We start from the raw sequence: 27,428 nt of genomic DNA on the forward strand, positions 1-27,428 counted from the left end.
TCAAAATCTTACAATCTCTAGCCTCTCAAGGCACGAATTACAAACAGAAGTAGTTGTACACAGGGGTATATGGTACCCAACCTACAGGGCCTTTGCGAAAAGGAACAGATTAAATAAACGGCCCGAACACAAACAATGGAGGCGTACACTGCGCTCCCAGACAATGAAAAACTAAAACCTACAGGGCTCTCAGCCGATGAAACTGGGGCTAGTCCCAAACTACTGAGGTGACTCGCATGGAAATCACTTTAATACATTACAGAAAAAAAACAGTTACTAAATCGTAGTCACATCAAACCAATATGAAGGTGAGTTCGAGAGCGTAACTCATTCTCTATCCCCGATTTACAGTTAAAACTTTTAAAAAAATTACATTAGCCGAAAGAAGATTTACGTTTTAGAAAAGTTTGTTACATAGTGAAAGATTCGGACCTTCCCCTCGGATAATTTTGCGGAGTCAGCAAGAAAGATAGAATTTACGTGGCCATTACCTTATAAATGTTCTGCCGGCCGAAAAAAGAGGTGCCCCGCCTCCTGCCGTAACACACACACACACACACACAGAGACGATGATCAATTAACAAGGTAGCCAGAAAAATCGCAGTTTATATACCCTCAGGGAAGGTTCGAGAGAATTCAGGACTAATCCGGCCACACCCTCTCAATTTTATTTGCAAATTCAAAGTGAACAAGAAATGCGGGATTGGTTGAAAATTAATTACAAAAGTTTATGATTGGCCAGATTCAAAACTGGCAGAAAGAAAAAAAGCATTGCCAACCAAAAAATTAACTAACATAGATTCAGTTATGGAAAACCTGGGAATACAAAACTACTTTACGTTATAAAATCTTCCACCTTGCACCAGAGTGCATGATCAGAGTTTTTGGTAGTGACATCTGTGGAAAAATGTCCAGACTTCTTCATGTATAGTGAAACAAAACAAGAAGAAATTCAATCAGTTTAGGAAACTTCACAATAACACAATTGCTTAATATTTCAGTAGTGACATCTTCCGATTAAAATTCCAACTTCATGTGGTATCAGTTTCACCTTTTGATCGATAGAGGAGTTTATTAAGGCGTTTATTTTGAATGAGCGGTGTTGAGGTGTACCTCCCGGTACAATTATTATTATTATTATTATTATTATTATTATTATTATTATTATTATTATTATTATTATTATTATTATTATTATTATTATTATTATTATTATTATTATTGTTTATTTATTTATTTATTTATTTATTTATTTATTTATTTATTTATTTCCATCCAACCAATATGCTGTAAATTCTTGAATCTCAGATAATCATTCCAATTTTGAAAGCACTGCTCGTCAGATTCAACCACATCCTTGTAATCTGTTCGTTTCGAAAGGAAGTTCATCTCTGTGCACTTGGGCATGAATGTTTCCACCCATGTTGTTCCTTCTGCTCACTGCACAGGCCTGAGCTCTTAAATATGCTGTAGCAGGATTGAAATAACATAGTCACCGGTCTTCTTTACCACTGAGTTGTAAACAATGTCATTACGTGAAGCAGAGTTGCGTGAAATATTTAGTTCAACATGAACTGCTTTACAATGGTTTCTGAACATGTCAAAAGTAACAAATGCGAAATAACCCTTATTTGATCTCATTAAGAGATAACCAAACGATGTTATCGGCTAGACTAAGGATTTGAAACCAATCAATATCTCACTGACACACACACATAGAAAGACAGAATAAATGTTTGCTTTCATTATTGAACCAAGCAGAGGTACTTTAATCCGTTAAGTCAGTGACCAGTAGACAGTGTTGCCAGGTCTACGAATAAAAAATCGTTGAAAATTAATGAAAATTTCGGTAGTTTCTCGAGCACTGAAATATTATATTGTAACAAATGTAAAGAACGCAATCATCATTTGAAGTTATTACGAGAAAAGTATACAATTTCACTCACCCGCACTCTATGTCCGCTCTATTCTTCTTCTTCTCCCCAATCGTCCTGTAGATGTAGTTATTCATCAGACCTAGACATTGTATGCCAGTTTTGAAGTCGTAACAGGATGCAGATTCTGTATTCTATATGCGGGTCCGTGATTCCCTTCGAATGATGCAGTCAAGCGTGAATTTTGACTTCAATAAGAGGGGATAGATGACGTCATTCGAGCCTAAAATGAATGCGGGGAATTACCTAACGAGTGATGTTATCGATAAAAAGTCGCGCAGTGAGACGAGGAAAGAGTTTTCCGGCACAAATACATAATGCACCATTAAACATTATTATTATTATTATTATTATTATTATTATTATTATTATTATTATTATTATTATTATTATTATTAATATTATTATTATTATTATTATTATTATTATTATTATTATTATTATTATTATCGATTCGTTGTACCCAACTGTGGAGCGCGTCTGAAATTATTTTGCACAATGTTTCTTCTTCTTTTCTTCCCAATATCTCTTCATTTTTTCACTGTGTTCCTTTCTGCGTGTTTCTGTCCAGCCTGTATTTTCTTGTTGGTTTCTCTGCAAATTTATGTTTGTTTACTAAGCTTCTAAATTTTATTCTATCTTGAATGGTTTCATCCTCAATACCCATTTCTTGTAGATCTTCATGAATTTCTGCTAACCAATTCTTTCGAATTTTCAGGGTTAGAGCTAGATTTAGAATTTTCTTTGTCAGCCTGTTATTATCCATTCTGTGTAGCTGTCCGTAGAATTTTAGTCGTCTCTTTCTGACGGTATCTGTGATTTTTTCAGTGAAGTGAAAAATTTCGTGTGGTTTCCTTTTCATCCAAATTCCATTTTCGAACTTTGGTCCTAGGATTTTTCTGAGAATTTTCCTCTCTTGTTTCTCAATGCTTTTCATTTCTGACCTGCCGCCAATGATCAGTGTTTCAGATGCATAAAGTGCCTCTGGTTTGATGACTGTTTTGTAGTGTCGTAATTTTGCATTTTTTGATGTACGGTACATCTTTTGTTGTATCTGTTCCATGTGAAATTATTATTATTATTATTATTATTATTATTATTATTATTATTATTATTATTATTATTATTATTATTATTATTATTATTATTATTATTATTATTATTATTATTATTATTATTATTATTATTATTATTGTACCGGTTGGTACACCTATACGCCGCACATTTGAATGTTCCGCCTTAAAGTACTCCTCTACTGGAGAAACTCTGAACTTTAAAAACCGAATCAACTCAACTGTTTCTCAGAAGATGTCACTGTGTGTATTTCGATTTGTTTTGTTTTTCATTGATTAAGAAGTCTGGACATTCTCTTTTAGATGTCTCTACCAAAAAAACTATGATCATGCACCTTGGTGGGAAGTGAAGGAACTTTTCTTGAAGATATTTTGTATTCATAAGTTGTTGTCTTTACTAAATTTCGTTCTTTCGTTGGTGGGTTGGCAATATTAATCCTTTCTTTCCGCCTGTTTTGAATTTACCCAATCAGGAATTTCCGTAATGAATTTCCCTCCAATCACAAGGTTTCTTCTTCATTTTTGACTTGTAACTTTTTGCCGACCAATAAACGCATGTGGGTGTGTCTTAATTATTCATGAAAGGTCTCGAATCTTCCACGAGGGTATAAAAACTGCTGATTTTCTTGTCTCCGGGCCACTTCAACAACATCTAGCCTAGTGTATGGAAGTATAGCAGGGGGCGGGTTGCGCCTCTTTCTTCGGGCAGCAGCTCTTCAATAAGGTAATGGCCGTTTAACATCTTTCTTTTTTCCTTGCTAGCTCAGCAGTTTAACCCGCGGGGCAGGTCCGAAACATTTAATATGTAACCTTTAACTTAAAACATGTAAATCTTTTCCCATCTTTGTAAAACTTCATATATCTTTAAATGTAAATTGGGGATAGAGAGTGCTTTACCCTCTCGAGCTCCCCTTCATTGTTGGGTTGAGGTGACTACGTTTTCATAACCGATTTTCTTCTCCTTCCTTATGTATTAAAATTTTCTTATACGAGTCAGCTCCCTAGTGTGGGAATAGCCCCTGTGGAATCGGCCTAGCGCCACTTAGGTTTTAACAAGCTTTCATGTAGGAGTGCAAGTACTCGCCTCCATTCAGCTTTGTATTTTGGGCCATTATCTTAATACGTTTTTGTTTTCCTTCCTGTGAAGGCCCAGTAGATTGGGTACGAGATATCCCTGTTCCATTATAAGTTGTGCCTTGATGGCAGTTAAGTGTAATAATCTGTTATTGCCTTTAATAGGCTTGGACGATTGAGAGCGGGTCAGCTCTTTCTGGTATGTTGAAAGGTGCCTCTAGGAGTCTTGACATTACGAGGTGGGAGCAAGTGCTCCATGTAATTAGGGGTTTTCTGCCCTTTGGTAAATTGTGGCTGTGGGCTGAGAGCTTAAGGATTGTCAAATTGGGGCGCGAAGCCCAGGATTTGTCAAGACACTTTAACTTGTGTTTTCGCTTGTAAAATTATTATTGTACCTTAATATTCATTGTCATTTCACCTACTGAAAAATTGTTAAATCTTGTTATCTGTTGAAACCTTTATTTAAATTTTAATTCATCTTTCGGACTTGTAGTTAGACCCATTCCAGCCCGCACCTTCTTTCACCTCTGCTCATCCACCAAAACACGGTAACAGTTATTATTATTATTATTATTATTATTATTATTATTATTATTATTATTATTATTATTATTATTATTATTATTATTATTATTATTAATTTTCCTTAAATTTGAATTAGAAGACTTTTGCTCGAGGTTTTTGTTTTTAAGTATTTTCTGGTGTGTTGCAAAAAAATCGGGATTTCTCTTGAAATTTCTGGAGACTTGGCAACAGCGCCGGTAGACTTAACCTTTTGAATTCCATTACCCTTAGCGTATGCTTCCTGTTGCACTCCTAATTAATTTCTGTACTATGAACAGCTGTAGGAAGTGAGCATTGAAAAAATCTAACACAGATATAATTGTGTTACTTGAAATACATTTACAGTTACAGTGGTGGAGAATTGTTCCTACGTGATGCCCCATATTCATTAATTGTTTCGTTGAATACGAACGCAGGTAAATCAGGATCGCCAGGTCTTCACTCCCGCCATGGATTTGGAATAGCACCACCACCTCCAGTTTTATTTTCACTATCACTCTAATCACTTACAGTTATATTATTCTCAAGCTTAGTTGTTGCTTCATCAACGTCAATATCATTGTACACAACAGTTCTAAAATATCAATTTCCATAAGCGAAGATGAAGCGGAAGCCATATTTACATTCATTCTTTACCATCAGTAAACTTTCTATAACATTCGAGAACAAGAGAGGTTACAATATCATTACGATTCCCGCGAACTATAGTAAACAGGAAAAGGTGTTCTCTCCAAGACCGTTAGATAGCTCTACAGTATTGGAACACAGCATCATACGAACGCTTAAAGCAGCAGCTATTTTCATGTCGAGCTGGACTCGAAATCAGAGCGCAAGTCTAATGTTTTAATGTCGAGCCCCACTCGACATAGGAGTGCAAAAGGTTAATCTCAGCATGCCGATTCTCACCCTTTCTACAGCGTTACTTATCTAGAGAACGGATCTTTATGAGCTAAAAAATAAAATATGCATGCATTTATGCAATAAAACGTTGAAAATATGCGTTGAAATTGAAAAAAATATGCATTGAAGAATAGGCCAATTCTAATCACTCGAGGCTTCGGTTTTACATGCGTAAGTAGTAGTTGTAGTGTGTTGTTCTTCTTTCTCCTCTTTGTCGCCATATATATATATATATATATGCGGTCGTTTTTGCATGTTGTTCAAGTTGAAATATATCTTCACATTTCGCTTCCTTCGAGCATACTTGACAATAGACGACAACGCCATCAGTTAATAATCACTATTACCTGACACCCACTGATTTAATACTTTCCGCTGTTCTGCTCTTTAGGCATTTTGAGTAAAGGTTGGGCAGTCTAAAGAAGAAAGTAGCACGTTAACCGAAGAAACTCCTCACAAATCGAACCCCAGGCTATTGGCTGCCCAGGTGGGGAAAGGAATATCCCACCCCGTCACTTTCTTGAAATAGTCAGGCAGCGTGTTTGCGTAAAATACTGTTATCTCGTTACTTGTTACTCAGACAGCTGCTTGCAAGGGATGTCTAACACGCAGGCGAAACCAGTTTCGTTCCATATATGCTGAAATATGCTGTTATTTATAGAATATGCAACAAATCCAAAAACCCACCAAATATGTACCTGCATATGCGCATATTCATTTTCAAAAAATACGGTCCATTCTCATATATCTCAGGGTTCTCCCTTTGCCTTCGGAGCAGCAGCAACGTGTAGTGGCCATAACGTGAATTATATTACCGATTAAGAAAATTATGCAATGCATTAATATACGAAAAAATAAGTATACATTTATACAAGGGCTGGAAAAACTGCGTCATTTTTCCCTTTGTGAAAATCAAGTTATCATAGGTAACGGTTATTCTGCCCGTAGGCAGGTCCGAACCTCCGCAGAGGTGTTCCTGAGCCGGAGTTTACGTGCGGTAGGGTGGCCAGTTCCTTTCCGCTCCTCCATTCCGTTACCCCCACCAACAGCGCGTGGCAACCCATCCACCTCCTGACCACGCCCAATGTTGCTTAACTTCAGAGATCTCCACGGGATCCGGTGCTTCAACACGGCTACGGCCGTTGGCAAGTTATCATAAATCATCATTTATCCCATGGAATAACAAAGAAATGTCAAAAATTTAAGCTTCTCAGGAGAAGCATTTTTCCAAAAGCAATACGAAATTATCGATTCACCAAATGTTGTCAAACCATTCTGCGGTATATGAAACAGCTTTTTAACTAATGGTTTTGATTTTATTTTGTTTCATTCAAAATATTAATGAAGTATCTGCCTCATTATTTTCTGACGTGGACCAGCCAGAAGCGAAGTGGTGTAAGTCACGTTTGTGTACTGTTAGCTAATAAGATTGAACAGTTCTCTTTAATAAAGGCAGGTGTGTAAATTCACTATCAATCATTCATTTACAAGACAATAATGTCCACGTCCACACTAACAACAGAAATTATACCGCACAAAAGACAAACTGACTTATCGGTTTGAAGCCACTTTTATTAGCATTAATTAAAATATTAATTCAATCAATCAGTTAGTACAGATCTGCATTTAGGGCAGTCGCCCAGGTGGCAGATTCCATACAGTATCTGTCGTTTTCCTAGACTTCGCTTAAATCAGGGCTGGCGAACCTATGACACACGTGCCACTAGATGACACGCGAACACGACTTCTGTGACACGTCAGAAGAGATACTAACTTATTTTAAATGCTTTTTAACATGTAATAAATAGGTATAAAATCTAGCAACATAACATAATATTACGCTTTAATAGAGAAGTATGTATGGTGGGTATTGAGACCGAAGGCTGGTTTGATCCTCCACAGCTGTCATAGATGGCCTAGGCATCACTGAAGAAGTATAGTTGGGAAGCGAGAAGTGATGTAGTTTCCCGTTGCTTTCCTCACCGAGCCAGACGTTATTCCATAACAGTCTACCAAGTCCACTTAAATGCATACACCAATCGACCCTATGAGCGATATTTTTACACCATTCATAACTGGGACTGGCTGCATAAGGAATGGTATTACTAGCTTCGCTCATTCCTCAGTCACTTCCATTTTGTCACAGGCAAGGATGAGACTGAGACAGACCAGTGAAAGTAAGAAATTTATTCTAGCCCATACCACAGTGCACAGCAAACACTCTATCTCGTCAGCAAAAGCAAAGGCAATAAAGAAGTATGTCTAATTAATATCATGGCTATATTTTTTACAAATTGTATAAGGCTGAAGCAAAAATATACCTTATTCTTAAAACGAGCTTGTTTTTAGAATGCAATTATGTTTGCAAAATAAAATAATGAAGCATTCAGTCAAATGGATTTATATGTTATGCAATCTAATACTTCGTAAATGTGGGTTTTAACGATGAATTTAAAGGAAAATAACCGATGACACTCTAGACAGTAAAGCGTAATACGCAAGACCTGAACTGACACGCTAGTCGGTAAAGGCTTGCCATCCCTGTCCTAAGGCTCACCAACAAAATAAAGATAAAATCAAACTAATTATTTTACATTCGAATTTGAACAACTAAAACCTCAGGCTAACGAGTAACTTCTTCTTCTTCTTATTATTATTATTAATATTATTATTATTATTATTATTCTCCTTCTTCTCCTTCTTCTTCTTCTTCTTCTTCTTCTTCTTCTTCTTCTTCCAAGAACCTCCTCATTCTTTCATTTCTGATCTTTCTCTGCTCTTTGAACTTTAACAATTTCAGCCTACATTTTGGTGGTTCCTCTTCGAATGACTTGATATTGTCAGTTCGCCTTCTGAACTTCTTCCTGTTGTCGATCACACTCGCTCGCTGTAAGTCCTATTTTCTCTGCACGTAGCATTTCTTTAATTTTACATCAAATCCGTCTTACATCGCGCAAACCCAGAGGCAAAATCCCTCAACTGACCCCCCCCCCCTCCCCATATGTTTATTAAGGATCTGTTTCGCATACAGACAAGTCAGTATTAAACAAAATCAAATATCTATGTTCCTTTTCTAGTTTTTTAGCACTGTCACAGAGAATCTCCACTGATATTCTTCGACATTTTCGGCATCCTCAATGGTATGATAATTAACTAAGAATTCAATAGGACAACTTAGTACTTTTGAGTCAAATGTGTGTTCGTATTAATTGCAATCGTGTCTGACTAAATACAATTATTTCTGCAAATATTTTATCATTGAATCAGAAAATATTTACTGTTTCACTATAAATGTACATTTTATATTAGTGTGCGGTACACCCTGTAATTGTTTGTTGAGCAAACAATGAAATTAAAATGGCAAACTTTGCTGACTAGAGCTCGGCCGTTCTATGAGCACACAGCTATATGTGTTCCTAACAAGAAATTAAAATACAACCGGGGACGGAAAAAGGACAAATTAGAGTGACTTGTGCAAAATGAAATGTTGAAACATTAATGCAAATTAATTTCTATTATGATGTATGGGTTTCTCCCCCGGCTGTATAACTTGTTTAGGTCACGAGGTTCAAAGTTCATAACGTAGAGTTTAAGAGGTATGCGTCAATCATATAAATTAGAAATATGTGCTTTCGAGGCGTTCGGAGAGAGTGAGAATTTTTGAACAGGGGGAATAATAATTCACTGAGATTTATTTATTTATTTATTTATTTATTTATTTATTTATTTATTTATTTATTTATTTATTTATTTATTTATTTATTTATTTATCTGCTGAAATGTATTATGTGGCAAGGATTAGAATCGTTAGAAACTGAGTCTAACCATCGTCCTCTTGGTCTCCCTATACTCCTCGTACCCTCCATGACCCTACCACTAAAGCCGATTTATGCGTACAGATTTATCCATCGAGTTCATTCCTAACTTAGGCTTAGTCTCATTCTCTTTCCATTGTTCCCACCTATTTTTACCCGCGAACATTCTCGCTACTTTGATGTCTGTTACTTCTAACTTATGAAAATTATATCCTGAGTCAATCCAGCTTTCACTCCCGTAGAGTAAAGTTGGTCTGAAAACAGACCGGTGTAAAGATAGTTTCGTCCCAGAGTTGACATTTTCCTTACAGAGTATATATTTAATGAATAATGTTATTTGCTTTATGTCCAACTTACTACTTTTACGGTTTTCGGAGATGCCGAGCTGCCGGGATTTAGTCCCGTGGGAGTCTTTTACGTGCCAGTTAATCTACCGACACGAAGCTGACGTATTTGAGCACCTCCAAATACCACCGGACTGAGCCAGGATCGAACCTACAAGTTGGGGTCAGAAGGCCAGCTCCTCAACCGTCTGAGCCACTCAGCCCGGCACAGAGTATTTCTGATCGCAACTGTGAGCTCACTGTATTAGCTTTACAGCACCTTGATTTAATCTAATTTACTCTACTATCATCCTGAAATCTATATGTTCCAGTTTCTTATTCCCAACCTGACATTCAATTCTCTGACGTTTCTTTCCTACTGAATGGCCCAATGCTAACAAACAATTTGCACTACCTATAGTATACATCGCATTCACTGAATTCAACGAAATCTGATGTAGTTTTATCATTAGTGTTACGGGTTTACCCGTGGACGCAGAGGTGAAAGAAGGTGCCGGTGTGAATGGGTCTAACTACAAGGTCAAGAGTGGAATTTAAAACTTTAACACAGGTTATACTTTTTTCTTTTTTAGAATTTTAAACAAACAACGAATAACAATATAACAGGTCCCATAGGCAAGTTAGAAATTAGTCAAGTAAAATACAAGGTAGTGAATTCTACAATTCCTGGGCTTCAACCCTTTCGCTTACATTTCCTGAGCTACACGCTCTAATTTATAAAGATCACAACTTTACTTAAGGGCAGAAATCCCCTAATACATGGAGCCCTTGCTCCAGCAATTACAAAATCCGGCCTCCCAGAGGCACTTTTACAACATTTGAAAAAGAGCTAACGTGCTCTCAGTTCTCAAGGCTACACAAGGCAATATCAGAAAATTTTAATTACTTGCCATCAAGGCACAACTTACAAAATTTGAAACAGCGGTATCTAGTACCCAACCTATTGGGCCGAGGTTAAGTAAATGGCCCGAACCACAAATTGAATGGAGGCAAATACTTGCACTCCTAGATATGATTTCTTAAAACCTAACGGGCACTAGACCGATGAAACAAGGGCTATTACCAAACTATGGATGTGACTCGTATAAGAATAAATTACGGAAAGGAAGAAAACCAGTTAAAAAACGTAGTCACCTCAAACCAATATGAAGGGGAGCTCTAGAGGGTACATCACTCTCTATCCCCGAGTTACAGTTAGAGATTTTATGAATTTTTTACATTAGCCGGCAGAACTTACATTTTCAGAAAAATAGGTTACATAGTTAAAGTTTCGGACCTCCCCATCGAGTTAAACTGCAGACCTAGCAAGAAATAAAGATGATAATAAGCCATTACCTCGCTGAAGAACTGCTGCCTGAAGAAAGAGGCGCCTCCCGCCTCCTGCTTGACACAAACACACTTAGTTAGATGTTAATCAAATGGCCAAGAGACGAGAAAATCCGCAGTTTATAAACCCTCGGGGAAAGTTCGAGACCTTTCACGAATAAACCAGCCACACCCTCTCAATTTTATTGGATAACATCAAAAGTGACACTCAGAATCGAGGAAGAAGCCTGTGATAGGCAGAAAATGAATTACAGAAATTCATGATTGGCTAAATTCAAAACTTGAGGAAAGAAAAGATCAATATTGCCAACCCAAAAATGAATGAACATAATTTAGTAAAAAAAAACTAACTTATGAATACAAAACTTCTTCAAATCAAAGTTCTTCCACTTCGCACCAGGGTGCTTGATAGTTTTTTTAGCAGTGACCTCTGTTGAAGAAGGTCCAAACTTCTTGATGACTGGTAAACACAACACTTAGAATTTCATACAGTACACGAAACTTCACAATAAGAAAATTACGTCCAATTACTGTAGTGACATCTTCTGAGTAAAGGTTGAAGTAGGTCTAGTTTCAAGTTCGCGATTTTTCCAGTAGAGGAGTTCTTTTACGCGCAAGATTTAAATGTGCGGCTTAGAGGTGTACCTCCCGGTACAATTCACATTCAGGATATTCACAACATATTTTGACGAACGCATACATGCATGACTGCACTTGCAGATCTACAACTCGTACCACCCCTGAAAGCCAGTAACAAGCAACGAACATTACCGGCGCGGCTCTGTTTTTATGTCGAACATGTGGAAGAATGCGAGCCTCAATCTAACATATATTTTAGGGGCCCCTCTACGAAAATCGTAAAATTAAGAAATTTCCTCGAAATATGAATGGCTAAAGGGCTGAAAAAGGTTCAAACTGTAAGTCTTGGATAGCTCTATCAAACTACAAAAACAAATTTCGAAATCATTCCGGCCTAAATGCATTTCAGAAAAAAGGCCTAAAATCGCTTGTTTCTTTACTCGTTTTTGTCTTTATTCAAATCCTAGACGAATTAACTTATTTATATCATTCTTTCTGTACTGTATTCCTTGGTTCAATACCCTCAGGCGCATCTTGAGTTTTGAAAAATGTCCACACCAAATGTAGATATAAGGGCTTAAGTGAAACTCTGTATTGAATCACATTAGTGAAACAAAGCATTGACTCACATTAGCAGTCGTAGTGGGAGGAAAAGGCAAACTGGTAATCGAATCGACTGGATAACGATGATTAAGAAAGGAACTGTTATTCTTAGGAAAAAATAAAGACATTTTTACTATATTTTACTTACCTAAAATCCGTAGCTCATATCTCTAGGATGTTTTCGAGATTGCTTTCCTTAAGGTCTAGAAGGTTTAGAAATCATGTCTTCCAAGTTTCCATCGTATGTTTTCACATCAGATTTTACTGAAATCGAACTATCCATTCTTAAATTCTCCTTGGAGACTTTCGAATGAAATTTCATGACCGCTGACTGAATTCAAAGTGACAAAAACTGCGGCGATTCATGACCGAAGGAACTAAATAGACACGCGCAAATTACGCCAAGAGTTGAGACTCAAATATATCTAGAATTGGAACAAGAAGAGCACAAAAGTAAAGCATGCTCTTGTTTAAGCAGTTCACTTCAGCCAACAAATGGACCCGAGAACACCAGCAATTGTTGAGCGGTGAATGGAGAGGAGGCATTATAATGACTGCGAATGTGTCAGCTGTCCGAAATAGACAAGGCAGGTCACAGAATGACAACGTCTGTTGACACCGCCACTTGTCCATGTTCTGGGAGCCTCTCCACATGGTGTTTACTAAAATCGCGTCCTCATACGGCCAGATCATCCATCACCAATGCACTGAGGCAGAAAGTGTTTAATGTACTCATTGAAGAGTGATACGGTCTATTCACCGATGGCAGCAATCGACTGGTTGACTTCATTACCTTTCAGCCCATTCTTTCCATGGATACATTACAGACCTCACTATCAGATTTAGGAGCGAAACGAATGTGATGCGAGCCCGCCTGGGAAAACGAAATATCGGCCCCCCTCAAATAAAATGTTTCTTTTTTTTTCTTGATATTTGCTTCACTTCGCACCGACACAGATAGGTCTCATGGCGTATTCGGGAGATAGTAGGTTCGAACCCCACTGTCGGCAGGCCTGAAAATGGTTTTCCGTGGTTTCCCATTTTCACACCAGGCAAATGCTGGGGCTGTACCTTAATTAAGGCCACGGCCGCTTCCTTCCCACTCCTAGCCCTTCCCTGTCCCATCGTCGCCATAAGGCATATCTGTGTCGGTGCGACGTAAAGTAAATAGCAAAAAAAAGAAAGGTCTCATGGCGACCATGGGAGAGGAAAGGCCTAGGAATGGGAAGGAAGCGGCCGTGGCCTTAATTAAGGTACAACCCCAGCATTTGCCTGGTGTGAAAATGGGGGAACCACGGAAAACCATCTTCAGGGCTCCCGACAGTGCGGTTCGAACCCACTATCTCCCGGATGCGAGCTCACAGCTGTGCTGCCCTAACCACACGGCCAACTCGCCCGGTAAATAAGATGTAAAACCTATGAATAACTAATATACATTTAATTACAACGGGTAAATATCATGCAATAAACTATTAAATTATATAAACTAAGGAATTGTTATCTATTGTAAGACTACGGTATTAAAAATAATGTGGTTTATTTGGCTGCCTCCGTGGTTTAACAGCTAAGCTGCTGAACCATACACTACTTAGTTGTTCGTACTTAAAACTGATATAATTTTTCGGTAACTACATAATTACACTCTGTAACCGATCCCAAAGTCTCGGTTATCATAATTTATTCGATTACAACACAAAAAATATACGAAAACACTAAATAAAAAACTGTTGAAATATATTTTGAAAAATACCAAACATTACAACTGATAAGCCCATAATTAATTTCTCGCAAAGAGAGCTAGTCCTAAACAGAATTGACTGAGTGTAACTAAGTTATATACACTTATTGGCATTATAGGCCTATATTGTCAAATAAGTGTGTGATAAAAGCTTGCGGTTCAGGAAAATTTGTGCATAATACGATCTCAGGTGCACTACACATCAAGAGAGTATCATTATTTTTCTAACTAAAATATGATATTTCGGTATCAATTTTCATTGCTTTAATTATTTAATTATTTTTAAATTTTTATTTTTAAATTTTAAATTTTTAAATTTAAATTTTTAAATTTAAATTTAATTTAAATAATTAGGTGTCTGCTTTTAGTGAGGAGTATGTCGCGGAGCTGCAAGCACTGTGTACAGCTTTGGTGTGTTACACCCAAAACAGTTATAATAACAGCTGCTAGGTACAACGAAATGTCAATTCCTCTAAGTCAAAATTGTAAAACAGACTACTTAGACCTATCCTACAAAATTGCACTGAGCGTTTTGCGTGGAGAGTGACTTTACGCTAGATATTTATTTTTTGCAAGCATGCTGTGGGGCCTCTGAAAGCCTGCAGCATTGCAGACCCTGTAGGCCCTAATGTTAGGCCCCTGATCAGATTCGAGACCTTGAAGACGTTGAAGATAAAAAGGGACATGTTTACAAATCTAGAAAAATATCACATCCGGTCTATGACTGTCGTAGGTTTAATGATAGACAGCGATGGCAAACCTTTTCCGACTAGTGTGTCAATTATGATCGTGACTATTATTTTTTATTGTCCAGTACGTAACCGGTTATTTCCCTTAAAAATATCATGAAACCTCTCATCTGACTTCATTTAGGTATTAGATTGCATTACATATAAAACCATTCGACTCAATGTTTTATAATTTTATTTTTCAAACATCATTGAAAATTACATTTTAAAAACAGATACATTTTAATAATAAGGTGTACCTATACATATTTCTTTAACCTAATGAAAACTAGGCGCAAGGATAGGAATTACACTGCACTCCTCTGGCGCAATGATTAATGACCGACAGATGACATGAAATGATATTGGAGAACGTTGCTGGAATAAAAGATGCCAGAGAAAACCGCAATGCCCGGAGAAAATCTTGTCCCACCTCCACTTTGTCCAGCATAAATCTCACGTGGAGTGACCGCGATTTGAACCCCGGTACTCAGTGATGAGTGACCGGTGTGTTGCCGCCTGAGCCACGAAGGCTCTGTTTTAACCTAATAAAATTTACAAAATATATGGCCATAGAATTAATTATAACACACTTCTTTATTAAAACGTAATTTAAAATATGTTAGTATGTTGACTGGCGTGCCACACAAATCGTGTTTGCGTGTCATCTAGTGATATGGGTGTCATAAGTTCGCCATTCCTGTGATAGGAGCTAGAGGGACGATCCTTAAATCCTCCGCTTATGTGGGCAGAAGGTTCGGCCTCACCAAGGACTTCATTACCTCAGTTGCTTTAGAAGTTTTGTCTATATACACTGACTGACAGTGACAATGCAACACCAAGGAGGAGTGGTTCGAAAGGGATGAAAGTTGGGAAAAAAACAGAGACGGCACGGACGAATAATTGATGTTTATTTCAAACCGATATGCAGGTTACACAATGCGCACGGCATCGACTCAGTAGGATGTAGGACCACCGCGAGCGGCGATGCACGCAGAAACACGTCTAGGTACAGAGTCAATAACAGTGCGGATGGTGTCCTGAGGGATGGTTCTCCATTCTCTGTCAACCATTTGCCACAGTTGGTCGTCCGTACGAGGCTGGGGCAGAGTTTGCAAACGGCGTCCAATGAGATCCCACACGTGTTCGATTGGTGAGAGATCCGGAGAGTACGCTGGCCACGGAAGCATCTGTACACCTCGTAGAGCCTGTTGGGAGATGCGAGCAGTGTGTGGGCGGGCATTATCCTGCTGAAACAGAGCATTGGGCAGCCCCTCAAGGTACGGGAGTGCCACCGGCCGCAGCACATGCTGCACGTAGCGGTGGGCATTGAACGTGCCTTGAATACGCACTAGAGGTGACGTGGAATCATACGCAATAGCGCCCCAAACCATGATGCCGCGTTGTCTAGCGGTAGGGCGCTCCACAGTTACTGCCGGATTTGACCTTTCTCCACGCCGACGCCACACTCGTCTGCGGTGACTATCACTGACAGAACAGAAGCGTGACTCATCGGAGAACACGACGTTCCGCCATTCCCTCATCCAAGTCGCTCTAGCCCGGCACCATGCCAGGCGTGCACGTCTATGCTGTGGAGTCAATGGTAGTCTTCTGAGCGGACGCCGGGAGTGCAGGCCTCCTTCAACCAATCGACGGGAAATTGTTCTGGTCGATATTGGAACAGCCAGGGTGTCTTGCACATGCTGAAGAATGGCGGTTGACGTGGCGTGCGGGGCTGCCACCGCTTGGCGGCGGATGCGCCGATCCTCGCGTGCTGACGTCACTCGGGCTGCGCCTGGACCCCTCGCACGTGCCACATGTCCCTGCGCCAACCATCTTCGCCACAGGCGCTGCACCGTGGACACATCTCTATGGGTATCGGCTGCGATTTGACGAAGCGACCAACCTGCCCTTCTCAGCCCGATCACCATACCCCTCGTAAAGTCGTCTGTCTGCTGGAAATGCCTCCGTTGACGGCGGCCTGGCATTCTTAGCTATACACGTGTCCTGTGGCACACGACAACACGTTCTACAATGACTGTCGGCTGAGAAATCACGGTACGAAGTGGGCCATTCGCCAACGCCGTGTCCCATTTATCGTTCGCTACGTGCGCAGCACAGCGACGCATTTCACATCATGAGCATACCTCAGTGACGTCAGTCTACCCTGCAATTGGCATAAAGTTCTGACCACTCCTTCTTGGTGTTGCATTTGCTCTGTCAGTCAGTGTATTTAGGAACCATACCTATGATAAGAATCGACGGCTTTGAAAACGAAGCAGCGATCAAGGAAAGAGTGAGACAAGGTAGCAGTTTGTCTCCCACCGCCCATTATCTTCGGTGTTTATATAGAATATGCGGGAAAGTAAATCGAAGAGGAATTTGGAAACGGAATACAATCCAAGTAGAGGAAATCAAAACTCTGAGATTTGCCGATTATATTGTTATTTTATGTGAGACTGAGAAGATCTGGAGAAATTTCTGAATGGTATAGACAGAGTCTTGGAGGAAGTACAAGAACATAATAAATAATTCCAAAACCAAATTAATGGAGTGCAGTCAAACAAAGTTAGGTGATGCAGGAAACATTGGATTAGGCAATGAAGTCTTCAAAGAAGTACATGAATATTGTTACTTGGGTAGTAAAATATCTAATGATGGCAGGAGTAAGAAGGACAGAAAATGTAGACTAGTACAAGCGTCGAAAGCCTTTCTTAAAAAAAGAAATTTACTCACTTCGAACATCGATATAGGAATTAGAAAGATGTCTGTAGCGTGGCATTGTATGGAAGTGAAACATGGACGATAACTCGCTCAAAAAGAAATAGACCGAGCTCGATAGCTGCAGTCGCTTAAGTGCGGTCAGTATCCAGTATACGGGAGATAGTAGGTTCGAACCCCACTGTCGGCAGCCCTGACGATGGTTTTCCGTGGTTTCCCATTTTCACACCAGGCAAATGCTGGGGCTGTACCTTAATTAAGGCCACGGCCGCTTCCTTCCCACTCCTGGCCCTTCCCTGACCCATCGTCGCCATAAGACCCATCTGTGTCGGTGCGACGTAAAGCAACTAGCAAAAAAGAAAAAAAAGAAATAGAAGCTTTTTAAATGCGGTGTTACAGAAGAATGCTGAAGGTAAGTTGGGTAGATCGAATCACGGATGAAGGAAGGCTGAATTGACTTGGTGAGAGAACATCGATTTGGTTAAATTTGACGAAAAAGAGTGATACGATACATCTTGGGACACCTAAGATTCGTTCAGGTGGTCTTTGACGCAAATGCAGGCGGTAAGAACGGTAAGGGTGGACCTTGTTATGAATATTATTAGAAAGCATTCAGAGTGTAATTTAACCGGGCGAGTTGGCAGTGCGGTTAGGAGCTCCCGCCTGTGAGCTTGTATCCGGGAGATAGTGGGTTCGAATCCCACTGTCGCCAGTCCTGAATATGGTTTTCCGTGGTTTCCCATTTTCACACCAGGAAAATGCTGGGACTGTATCTTAATTACGGCCACGGCCGCTTCCTTCCAACTGCTAGGCCTTTCCTCTCCCATCGCCGCCATAAGACCTATCTGTGTCGGTGCGACGTAAAGCAAATAGCAAAGAAACAAAGAGCGTAATTTATTACTAACAAATACATCGCAACTGGGAAATATCCCTGTGATAATGGTCACTTACAGTAGTGTTATAAAATATAATTACTCAACTACTACTACTACAAGAGTCTGTCTGTCTGTTAGGTCATCAGCCCAGAGGCTGGTTGGATCCTCAAATAGCACCACCAAAGTTTATGCGGTTATAAGGAAACCGCAAAAACCAATGGCAGCACCAAAATGAGGCGTACTAGGCAAGACGAGGAGTGAGGTAGTTTGCCATCGCTTTCCTCACTGGGTCAGAAAGTGCTATTGCAGCAAGACTGACCCTATGAGCAACACCTTTCATAACACTCAGATGCACTAGTCGTGCTCTGAATGTCAATACTCAGCACCACCCATACCCCAGCAGCTTCCATATTGTCACAGCCATGGATGAGACTGGGATTTCGGTAAAAGCTACACTTTACTCTGGGCTGTGCCAAGGGATGGATACAAAAGTTCTGTATCCATCAAGAAATGGTAGCAGGCAAACTACAAGAGTATAACAAACAATTCCATGAAAATAAAATATTACAAAAATACTACTAGTTTACATTCTAAATCCAGCATCATCGTATACAAATTTACACACAACTTAAGTATTTACAGTGCTTGACACTACTGCTTACAATACTATAGGTTGAGCTTACTACTAGCGTAGCATTACAAGTGATAATAAAGTGAAGTTAATACATAATTATCCAACAACAACAACAGGAGCACAACAAGCAATTCCATGGAAATAAAATATTACAAGAAATAATACCAGTTTAACAATCTAAATCCAGCATCTTCATATGCAATTTCACACACAACTTGAGTATTTACAGTGCTTAATACTTCAGCTTACAGTAACACAGGACTAGCTTAACATTACAAGTGACAATAAAGTAAAGTTAATACATAATTACCCAACTATGACAAGAAGATTAGAGCAAGTGTAGGATGTAGTAGTTAGGTAGAAATGAAGTAGCTCGTAGCTGTGGATAGGGTGGCATGGAAGGCTGCATCAATCCAGTATATGGACTGATGACTCAAACAACAACACCTGTGAACCTTAAGAGCGCAGTTCTTAAACGGCTTAGTAACATTTAAATGTATGTATTTCAAGTATGCATTTCCACGTAAATAATTTTTATTCTATTCAGTACTCTTTGTCATTATGGTAACATGTAAATGCTGGTGGAACATTTTTAAATAAATAAGATGTATATAGCTGTTGACTGTATTTGAATTTATGAAACCTTCTTCACATATGTGATGATTTTTTTAAGAATTACAAGTTGCTTTACGTCGCACCGACACACATACGCCTTATGGCGACGATGGGATAGGAAAGGCCTAGGAATGGGAAGGAAGCGGCCGTGGCCTCATTTAACCCTCGCTGTTCACACTGGGATCTGACGAAACCCAATATTTTAATGAATAATAAATTTTAAAAAATACAATGTACTGCAAAATAGAATGCATGGATGGATTCAGAGACTAATTAAGAATGTTCTTAGCGATTTATGTCACTGTTTTATGATATGAAACCGACACTACGATAAAAAAATAGAACACTGAAATAATCTTATGTCTAATGAAGAATACTGAAAACATTCTAATTTTTTTCGGTTTTCCTCAGTAATAAACAATTCACTTGTATGCACTTTGCTAACAACCACCACTGGTTTAGTAAAAGTAACAACGTGCGTAATTAGGTTATTACATAATGTTACAGGGGTGTTCAAACTTGAACGTTTATTCACAACAATCAATGCACAACACTGCCCGATGTTCGTCGCATATCGCTCGTCGGCAAGACGAGCACATGAGTTTTGTCTTCCGATCTTTTACCCGAGGACAGAAGGAGCACTTCTGCTTACGAGCCATACTTGTCGGGTTTGCATGCAATATATACTCTAAAAGTACGCTTGCCTCGAAATCATAGAATTTGTTCATCAATTGTGCAATGCTCGAATGGTGTATACATTGATTTCCAGTTGATTATAAATCTGTCCCAAATGTCCCTGATAGCAGCTAATTTGTCAGTAGCTTTTCTGCGTTCCCTTGAATCCTGATCATCAAAGCGCAGGCATGCCGCGAGGAAATTGAACCTGTGTAAGCTCATTGTTGCTCTATACATCACATTGCCATATGTTGACGACCAGAGCTCTTCAGTGTGAACATGAGAAGATTTCTGAGCACCTAACAGATACAGTAGACCAATAAAAGCTTTTGTTTCGCTTTGTGTTGTAGTATGATGATATAACTGAGCTGATACTAACAACATCCGTCGGTTAATTTATTCATTTGCATGCTTTACTACACAATTTATTACGTAATCATCTATCGAAAGTTCTCATGCTTGTAAGGATGTTTTTACATGTCTTGCAGGTCCCCTGTTCTCAGAAAAATGAGTGGCAATGTTCCTTGCAACAACTCTTCCTTGTCTACCTGGTTCATCTGCACTCTACAAATAACCATTCTTGCCCTTCAAGACAGAAGTATTTCTTATTCTCGCTGGTACTTCTTATCTTCATCTTCTACCACATTCATTTCACTCTCCGAACTCGATTGCACAACTACAAAATCATCAGCAGCATCAGAATGGTCTGTTCCAAAATCACTCACATTTTCATCGTTATCTTCTAAAAGCATCTTCAACTGACCTAAGAGCCACGCCTTGAAACGAAGATGCCATCTTCAATATTCTGGTCTTCCTGTTAGTAAATATTCAGCTTTACTAATCCTGAAATGAACAACACTCTTTAAATATTTCGCTCCATTCTAGTAACGAAAACAGACAGCAAAACAGGAATAAATCGAGTAATTTCCAACTCACATAATATATAAACTCACCCACAAAAGTCACACTGGGGTCTGACCAAGCCCACGCTCGATTCGACCACCAACTAATCGGAACGCAGTTAAACAATGAAGCAGCTGGTTCCCGTGATTTGCATCCGGGAGATAGTAGGTTCGAATCCCAGTATCGGCAGCCCTGAAAATGGTTTTCCGTGGTTTCCCATTTTCACACCAGGCAAATGCTGGGGCTGTACCTTAATTAAAGCCACGGCCGCTTTCTTCCAACTCCTAGGCCTTCCCTATCCCATCGTCGCCATAAGACCTATCTGTGTCGGTGCGACGTAAAGCCCCTAGCAAAAAAAAGTTCCCGTGCTATCCAATTCGTTATGAAAACAAAAATCGCCAGGGTCTGAGGGACCCCAGAGTGACCTTGATGGTTAAGATAAAGCCTCAGCATTTGCCTGGTATGAAAATGGGAATCCATGGAAAATCACCTTTAGGGCTGCTGAAAATGGGGTTCGAAGTCACTATCTCCCGGATGCAATCTCACAGCTGCGCGGCCCTAAGCGCACGGCCAACTCGCCCGGTCATATGTGATGCAAGATCAATGTAAACGTTCTCCTTATTTGAAGGTATTTAACTAATCAGAAGCACGGCAGTTGATTTAAATATATACCGGGCGAGTTGGCCGTGCGCGTAGAGGCGAGCGGCTGTGAGCTTGCATCCGGGAGATAGTAGGTTCGAATCCCACTATCTGCAGCCCTGAAAATGGTTTTCCGTGGTTTCCCATTTTCACACCAGGCAAATGCCGGGGCTGTACCTTAATTAAGGCCTCGGCCGCTTCCTTCCAACTCCTAGGCCTTTCCTATCCCATCGTCGCCATAAGACCTATCTGTGTCGGTGCGACGTAAAGCCCCTAGCAAAAAAAAAAAAAGATTTAAATATAAATTCAATCAAATCCTGTGTACAGTAAGTTATTCTATTTCCTATTAAAGCCTGATTGGAATAATCCCTCAGCAATGGCTCGCCGGAACAAAGCCTCGCATGCAAGAGCTTCCTGGTATGTAAGCTGACTCTACTAGTTTTTGTTCGTATTTAATGAGTTAGCTCCGCTAAGAATACTCGCTGCATTCTTCATGTTTATATGACTAGTTAATGTTAGCAGTTGTTTCCAGGAACTGTCTACCACTACTGAGTGAAGATTGTTCTCCCCACCGGCGCCAGTCCGGCTTCATGGATAAATGGTTAGCGTGCTGGCGTTTGGCCTCAGTAGCCTCGGGTTCGATTCCCGGCGAGGTTGGGATTTTTAACCGTAATTGGTTTATTTTGCTGACACAGGGGCTGGGTGTGTGTGTCGTCTTCATCATCATTTCATCCTCATGACGATGCGCAGGTCGCCTATGGGAGTTAAATCAAAAGACCTGCATCTGGCGAGCCGAAATTGTCCTCGGACACTCCCGGCACTAAAAGCCATACGCCATTTCATTTTTATTTTACTGGCGCCAATTACACAATAAAATGAGTTTAGTTCGATGGAGGAAATATAATAGCATATTACAAATAGTTCTTGTGCAGTGGAATAAGCTTCATATTCAATTCTCATCACATGAATCGCTTCACTGTAAATGATCCTCAGTCTCTGGTTAATATACAGAGAGCTCCAGAAATGTCCAATAACTCGAGAGGAATTGAGTATGATAGATATAGGAAACCCGGCACTGTCGTTTGGCAATATATCAAATATTTTCATCAATTACTTGAGGTGATTTTAATAATATCTCTCTTGTAAACTTAAAATTTAAATAGATATGAGTTCAAATACAGCGTTGTGGGCTTTGTTCATATTAATCTGTCAATGATATATTATTTCCTTCCTATCTGAACACCTCTTGTACCGAGCTCGACAGCTGCAGTCGCTTAAGTGCGGCCAGTATCCAGTATTTGGGAGATAGTAGGTTCGAACCCCACTGTTGGCAGTCCTGAAGATGGTTTTCCGTGGTTTCCCATTTTCACACCAGGCAAATGCTGCGGCTGTACCTTAATTAAGGCCACGGCCGCTTCCTTCCCATTCCTAGCCCTTTCCTGTCCCATCGTCGCCATAAGACCTATCTGTGTCGGTGCAACGTAAAGCCAATAGAAAAAAATATTCAACACCTTAAGATTAACACTGTGGGCTGGATAAAGATTTCAAGATCTGAACTTTCATCAGTCAAGACAAGGCAATAATTCGAAGAGAACAGAGGAAGGAGCGCAATATCCTCAAACGAGGGCAGTCCTATCACGCGATCAACAACATAACAGTCTTTAAAACCACATGGAAGGAGAACAATCATCAGCGAAACGAAAGAAAATGAGTTATTGGCCATACTGGATTTCTTCGATGAAAAATATCATGCGTTTGACCGTGAAATTTGAGCTTGAATCATTCACGTCAACTGAAAATATTATTAGACAATGATTTTTCACAATGTGTTTTATCGCACAATTTGTGCCTGAAACATAATTAGCATAATTTTGTGCATAAAGCTGATAAACTCCTTGATTTTACATTATATTTGTTCAATATCATCTGCTTCACAATGCTGGCAAGACTATTTCATTCTTCTCGTGTAAATTTCACATTTTATGACTTACCACCTTTCCCATGTCAGTGCCTCAATTGCTTCACTGTTATTGAGACAATAAAATTTGTATATCTAAAAACAAGTAAAAAGTGTCTGTGTTTGACACGCGGATCCCTTCTTCTTATTTATGGAGTCCGACTCGTTGGCTGAATGGTCAATTTACTGGCCTTCGGTTCAGAGGGTCCCATATTCGATTCCCGGCCGGGTACGGGGATTTTAACCTTGATTGATTAATTCCAATGGCTCGGGGGCTGGGTGTGTGTGGCGTATTCAACATTAGAAATCATCCTAGGTAGAGCCCTTATCTTCACAGACATGCAGGTCGCCTAATAAGCCGTTTACGAGAAAAAGACCCGCAGCAGGCCTCTCCGGAGGCCATACGCCAATATTTATTTATTTATTTATTTATTTATTTATTTATTTATTTATTTATTTATTTATTTATTTATTTATTTATGGAACCGATATGTTGAATCACCAACAAAAACCTCAACGACAGTTTTAGACAATAACATTCAACATGGCTCAAACAATTGGAATGCTGTACTCAGTGAACAGTAATCTCTTTGCATAAATATTAGGATTTTACAACTGAAACAATTTTCTTCAGAAAAAAATTAGGATATATCTTAGACAACGACAGAAATAGAACTTTTGAGATTTTAAAGAGTTTTTTTTTTAAGTAGATATTTCATTTTAAGGTTTTATGTGTTGTAAATTCAAGCATCCCCTTAGGGATCTTTTCATCTTTTTGTAATCACTGAAGAAGAGATCTATTTCTCGAAACATGTACGATGGCGGTATGAATTAAATTAGGAAGCAGTATGTACTAATTGTATTATAAATTGTATTGACAGGTGGACCTTCATTAAGCCTGTTTCTCACAGGTTGATAAATCTTATATTCTTTGTCATGCACATACAATCTGGAGAGAACATTTAATTATTGCTTTCAATAGGGAACTTCTATATTGTTTTTAACTTAAATATTAAAACATCAGCCATGATGACTATACTCCTAATACCCCCTCAACCCCTACACCACCACTACAGCCCTGATGGCCCTTGGCCTAGCAAACCACCGCTGCTCAGCCGAAGGCCTGCATATGGCCAGTACGATGAATCTCCTCAGCGGTTATTCTTGGTTTTCTGGACCGGGGTCGCTATCTTACCATCAGATAGCTCCTCAATTGTAATCACATAGGCTAAGTGGACCTTGAACCACCACCCAGGTCGAGGTAAAAGTTCCTGACCTGGCAGGGAATCGAACACCGGTCCTCCGAGTGAGAGAGAGGCATGCTACCGTTATATCTCGCGCCCCGCCTTAACATCAAAGATAAACAAAAATAAACTAAGTCCTGGGTTTGAGTCATCCTATATTCAGTGGATTAAGACGCATGAAATTCCTCTCACTTATTTCTTGTCCTCCGCTGTTTCTTTTCACCTCTTCTCCACATTTCTCTCCCGTTTTATTCTCCCCCTCTTGCCATCTCTTTTCCCTTTTTTAATCTCGTTCTAATTTCCGTTACCTTATCTTCTTTTCTGTTTTCTCTCCCCTGTTCTCGTCATCCTTTCTGTCCTCTCCTGTTAACTTATCTCATCTTTCCTCCTTCTGTTCCTCTTTCTGTTTCTCTTCTATTCTCCTTTCGTTTTCCTCTTTTCCCTTTTCTAATTTTCATTTTATTTTCTCTTCTGCTCTCGAATTAAGAATAAGTTGACCCCAGTTCCACATTCTTCCCACAGACTCCTACAGATGACGAATCATTCATTCAGATCTTTCCCTGTATTCATCCTTTTTCTTCCTGGTACCTTCCTCTTTCATCGTCGTAAGCAGTCACGCAGCTGGTCATTGTTGAGCAATAATGTGGAACCGAAATAATAATGTCTGAATTAATTTAGGATACTCACAGACTCCGCGTCAGCAAGATGAAGTAGGATCAGTTTTTTAATCAGATGTGATAAAAGAAATATAATCTGTATTTTGTTATTTATCATACCTTATGATGTTATAATCTGGTATTTATTCATTTACGCACAGTATATTTTTTTATTTGATGAGAACAAACGTGATTGTTAGCCATTTTTCGGTCATTAAAATGTATGTCATATTTATTACAGCTCAGAAAACATGTAGTGTCGAATCTTACACCAAACCATCTCCTACGATGCATGCTAAACCCATTGATAATACTTTGCTCAAAAAAATTCAAACTAGCAGTCCATAATATGAAATTGATTTCAAGGAGTAACTCAGACCCAACGTCAGTAACAATGTTACTAAGTTCTCACTTCAGCAGCTGAGGGTTAAATCTATTTTATTTCATATAATAATTAAAATGAAGTAATTGTGACAGATTGTCAGGTTAAGAGCACGAAACTGGTGTCCTGAATGCGTACATGAAACAGCAAAAACAAAGAATACGTGCAATATCAGTATTGGAAGGGAGCCAAGAAGTACGAGTGAGAAGTAACAACTTGTCCATTAGCCTCTTGGCAGGTGGAGCTACAGCTCATTGCAGGTGTCCAAGATGCAGTGAGAAAGGTCGGTAACCTTCGTTCCGCCTCAGAGACTTCAATGCACTGGAAGGAGTGCAGCACACCGGAAGGGCGCCCCCAGCACGCCCGTCACAACTTCCTAACGACTTTTCAAGTTTAAAAGTGGGACGAACGATCGTTGTAGGCGGACGAGTGACTCACTCTTTAACCCACTTGTTTCTGAGTTAGTTCGTTATGGACTGCACAGACATTGTTCTCGTAACAGATTACACTGTAGGATGCTAACTGACTAATTATATTCCGTTGTATTCTCACCCTCTTCTAATCTAGTTTCCCTTTTCTTATTTTTTCTATTTTTCCTTATTTTATCTTCTCTTCTCCTATTTTCCATTCTTCCTACCGACCAAGTGGCCGCGTGGTTCGAGTCACGTAGCTATCAGCTTGCATTCGGGAGATAGTGGGTTCGAACCCCACTGTCGGTAGCCCTGCAGATCGTTAAGGCCACTCCACTCCTATCCCATCGTCACCATAAGATTAATCTGTATCGGTACGACGTAAAGCAAATTTCTGTTTCTTCCATTCTATCCTCTATAGTTAACTTCCCTCGTCTTTTCTCTTTTTTCTCTTCTACTCTCCTTTCCTTATCCTGTTTTCATTTCTCTTTCCTCATTCATTCTCCTATTACGAATAAATGCACCCCAGTTCTCTCCTTTCCTTATCCTGTTTTCCTTTCTCTTTCCTCATTCATTCTCGTATTAAGAATAAATGCACCCCAGTTCCCAACAAATGTACCCCGCTAACTATATTCAGTTGATGACTAACAGTGGTACAGCAACAGAGAAGTTTCAAAAATTAGACGATTTGGGGCAGAAGCGAAAAACATGATTATTAACAGAGACAGATGGGGCGTCATTCTTGGAAACCGAAAACTCTGTATGCAGTACAAATAAGTAAATAATAAAACACAACTTAAAGTAAGTTATAAAAATTTTTAAGATGAAAGAAGGGAAAGACCACGTATATGGCATTTGCAAATCTGATTTAAAAGACTTTTCATAACGTTGGTTAGCTTAAAGACTTTGATATTGTTAATATGATTGGAATATATACAGAGAAGATTCAGTACATTAGTAATAACATGATCAGAACACAAGTCATGCCGTGGTAGTAAAAGATTAGGAATGTGAAAGAAAAGAAACACTCCGGAAAGGA

This window comes from Anabrus simplex, chromosome 9, assembly GCF_040414725.1.
Source record: "Anabrus simplex isolate iqAnaSimp1 chromosome 9, ASM4041472v1, whole genome shotgun sequence".
NCBI classification, from domain to species: Eukaryota; Metazoa; Arthropoda; class Insecta; order Orthoptera; family Tettigoniidae; genus Anabrus; species Anabrus simplex.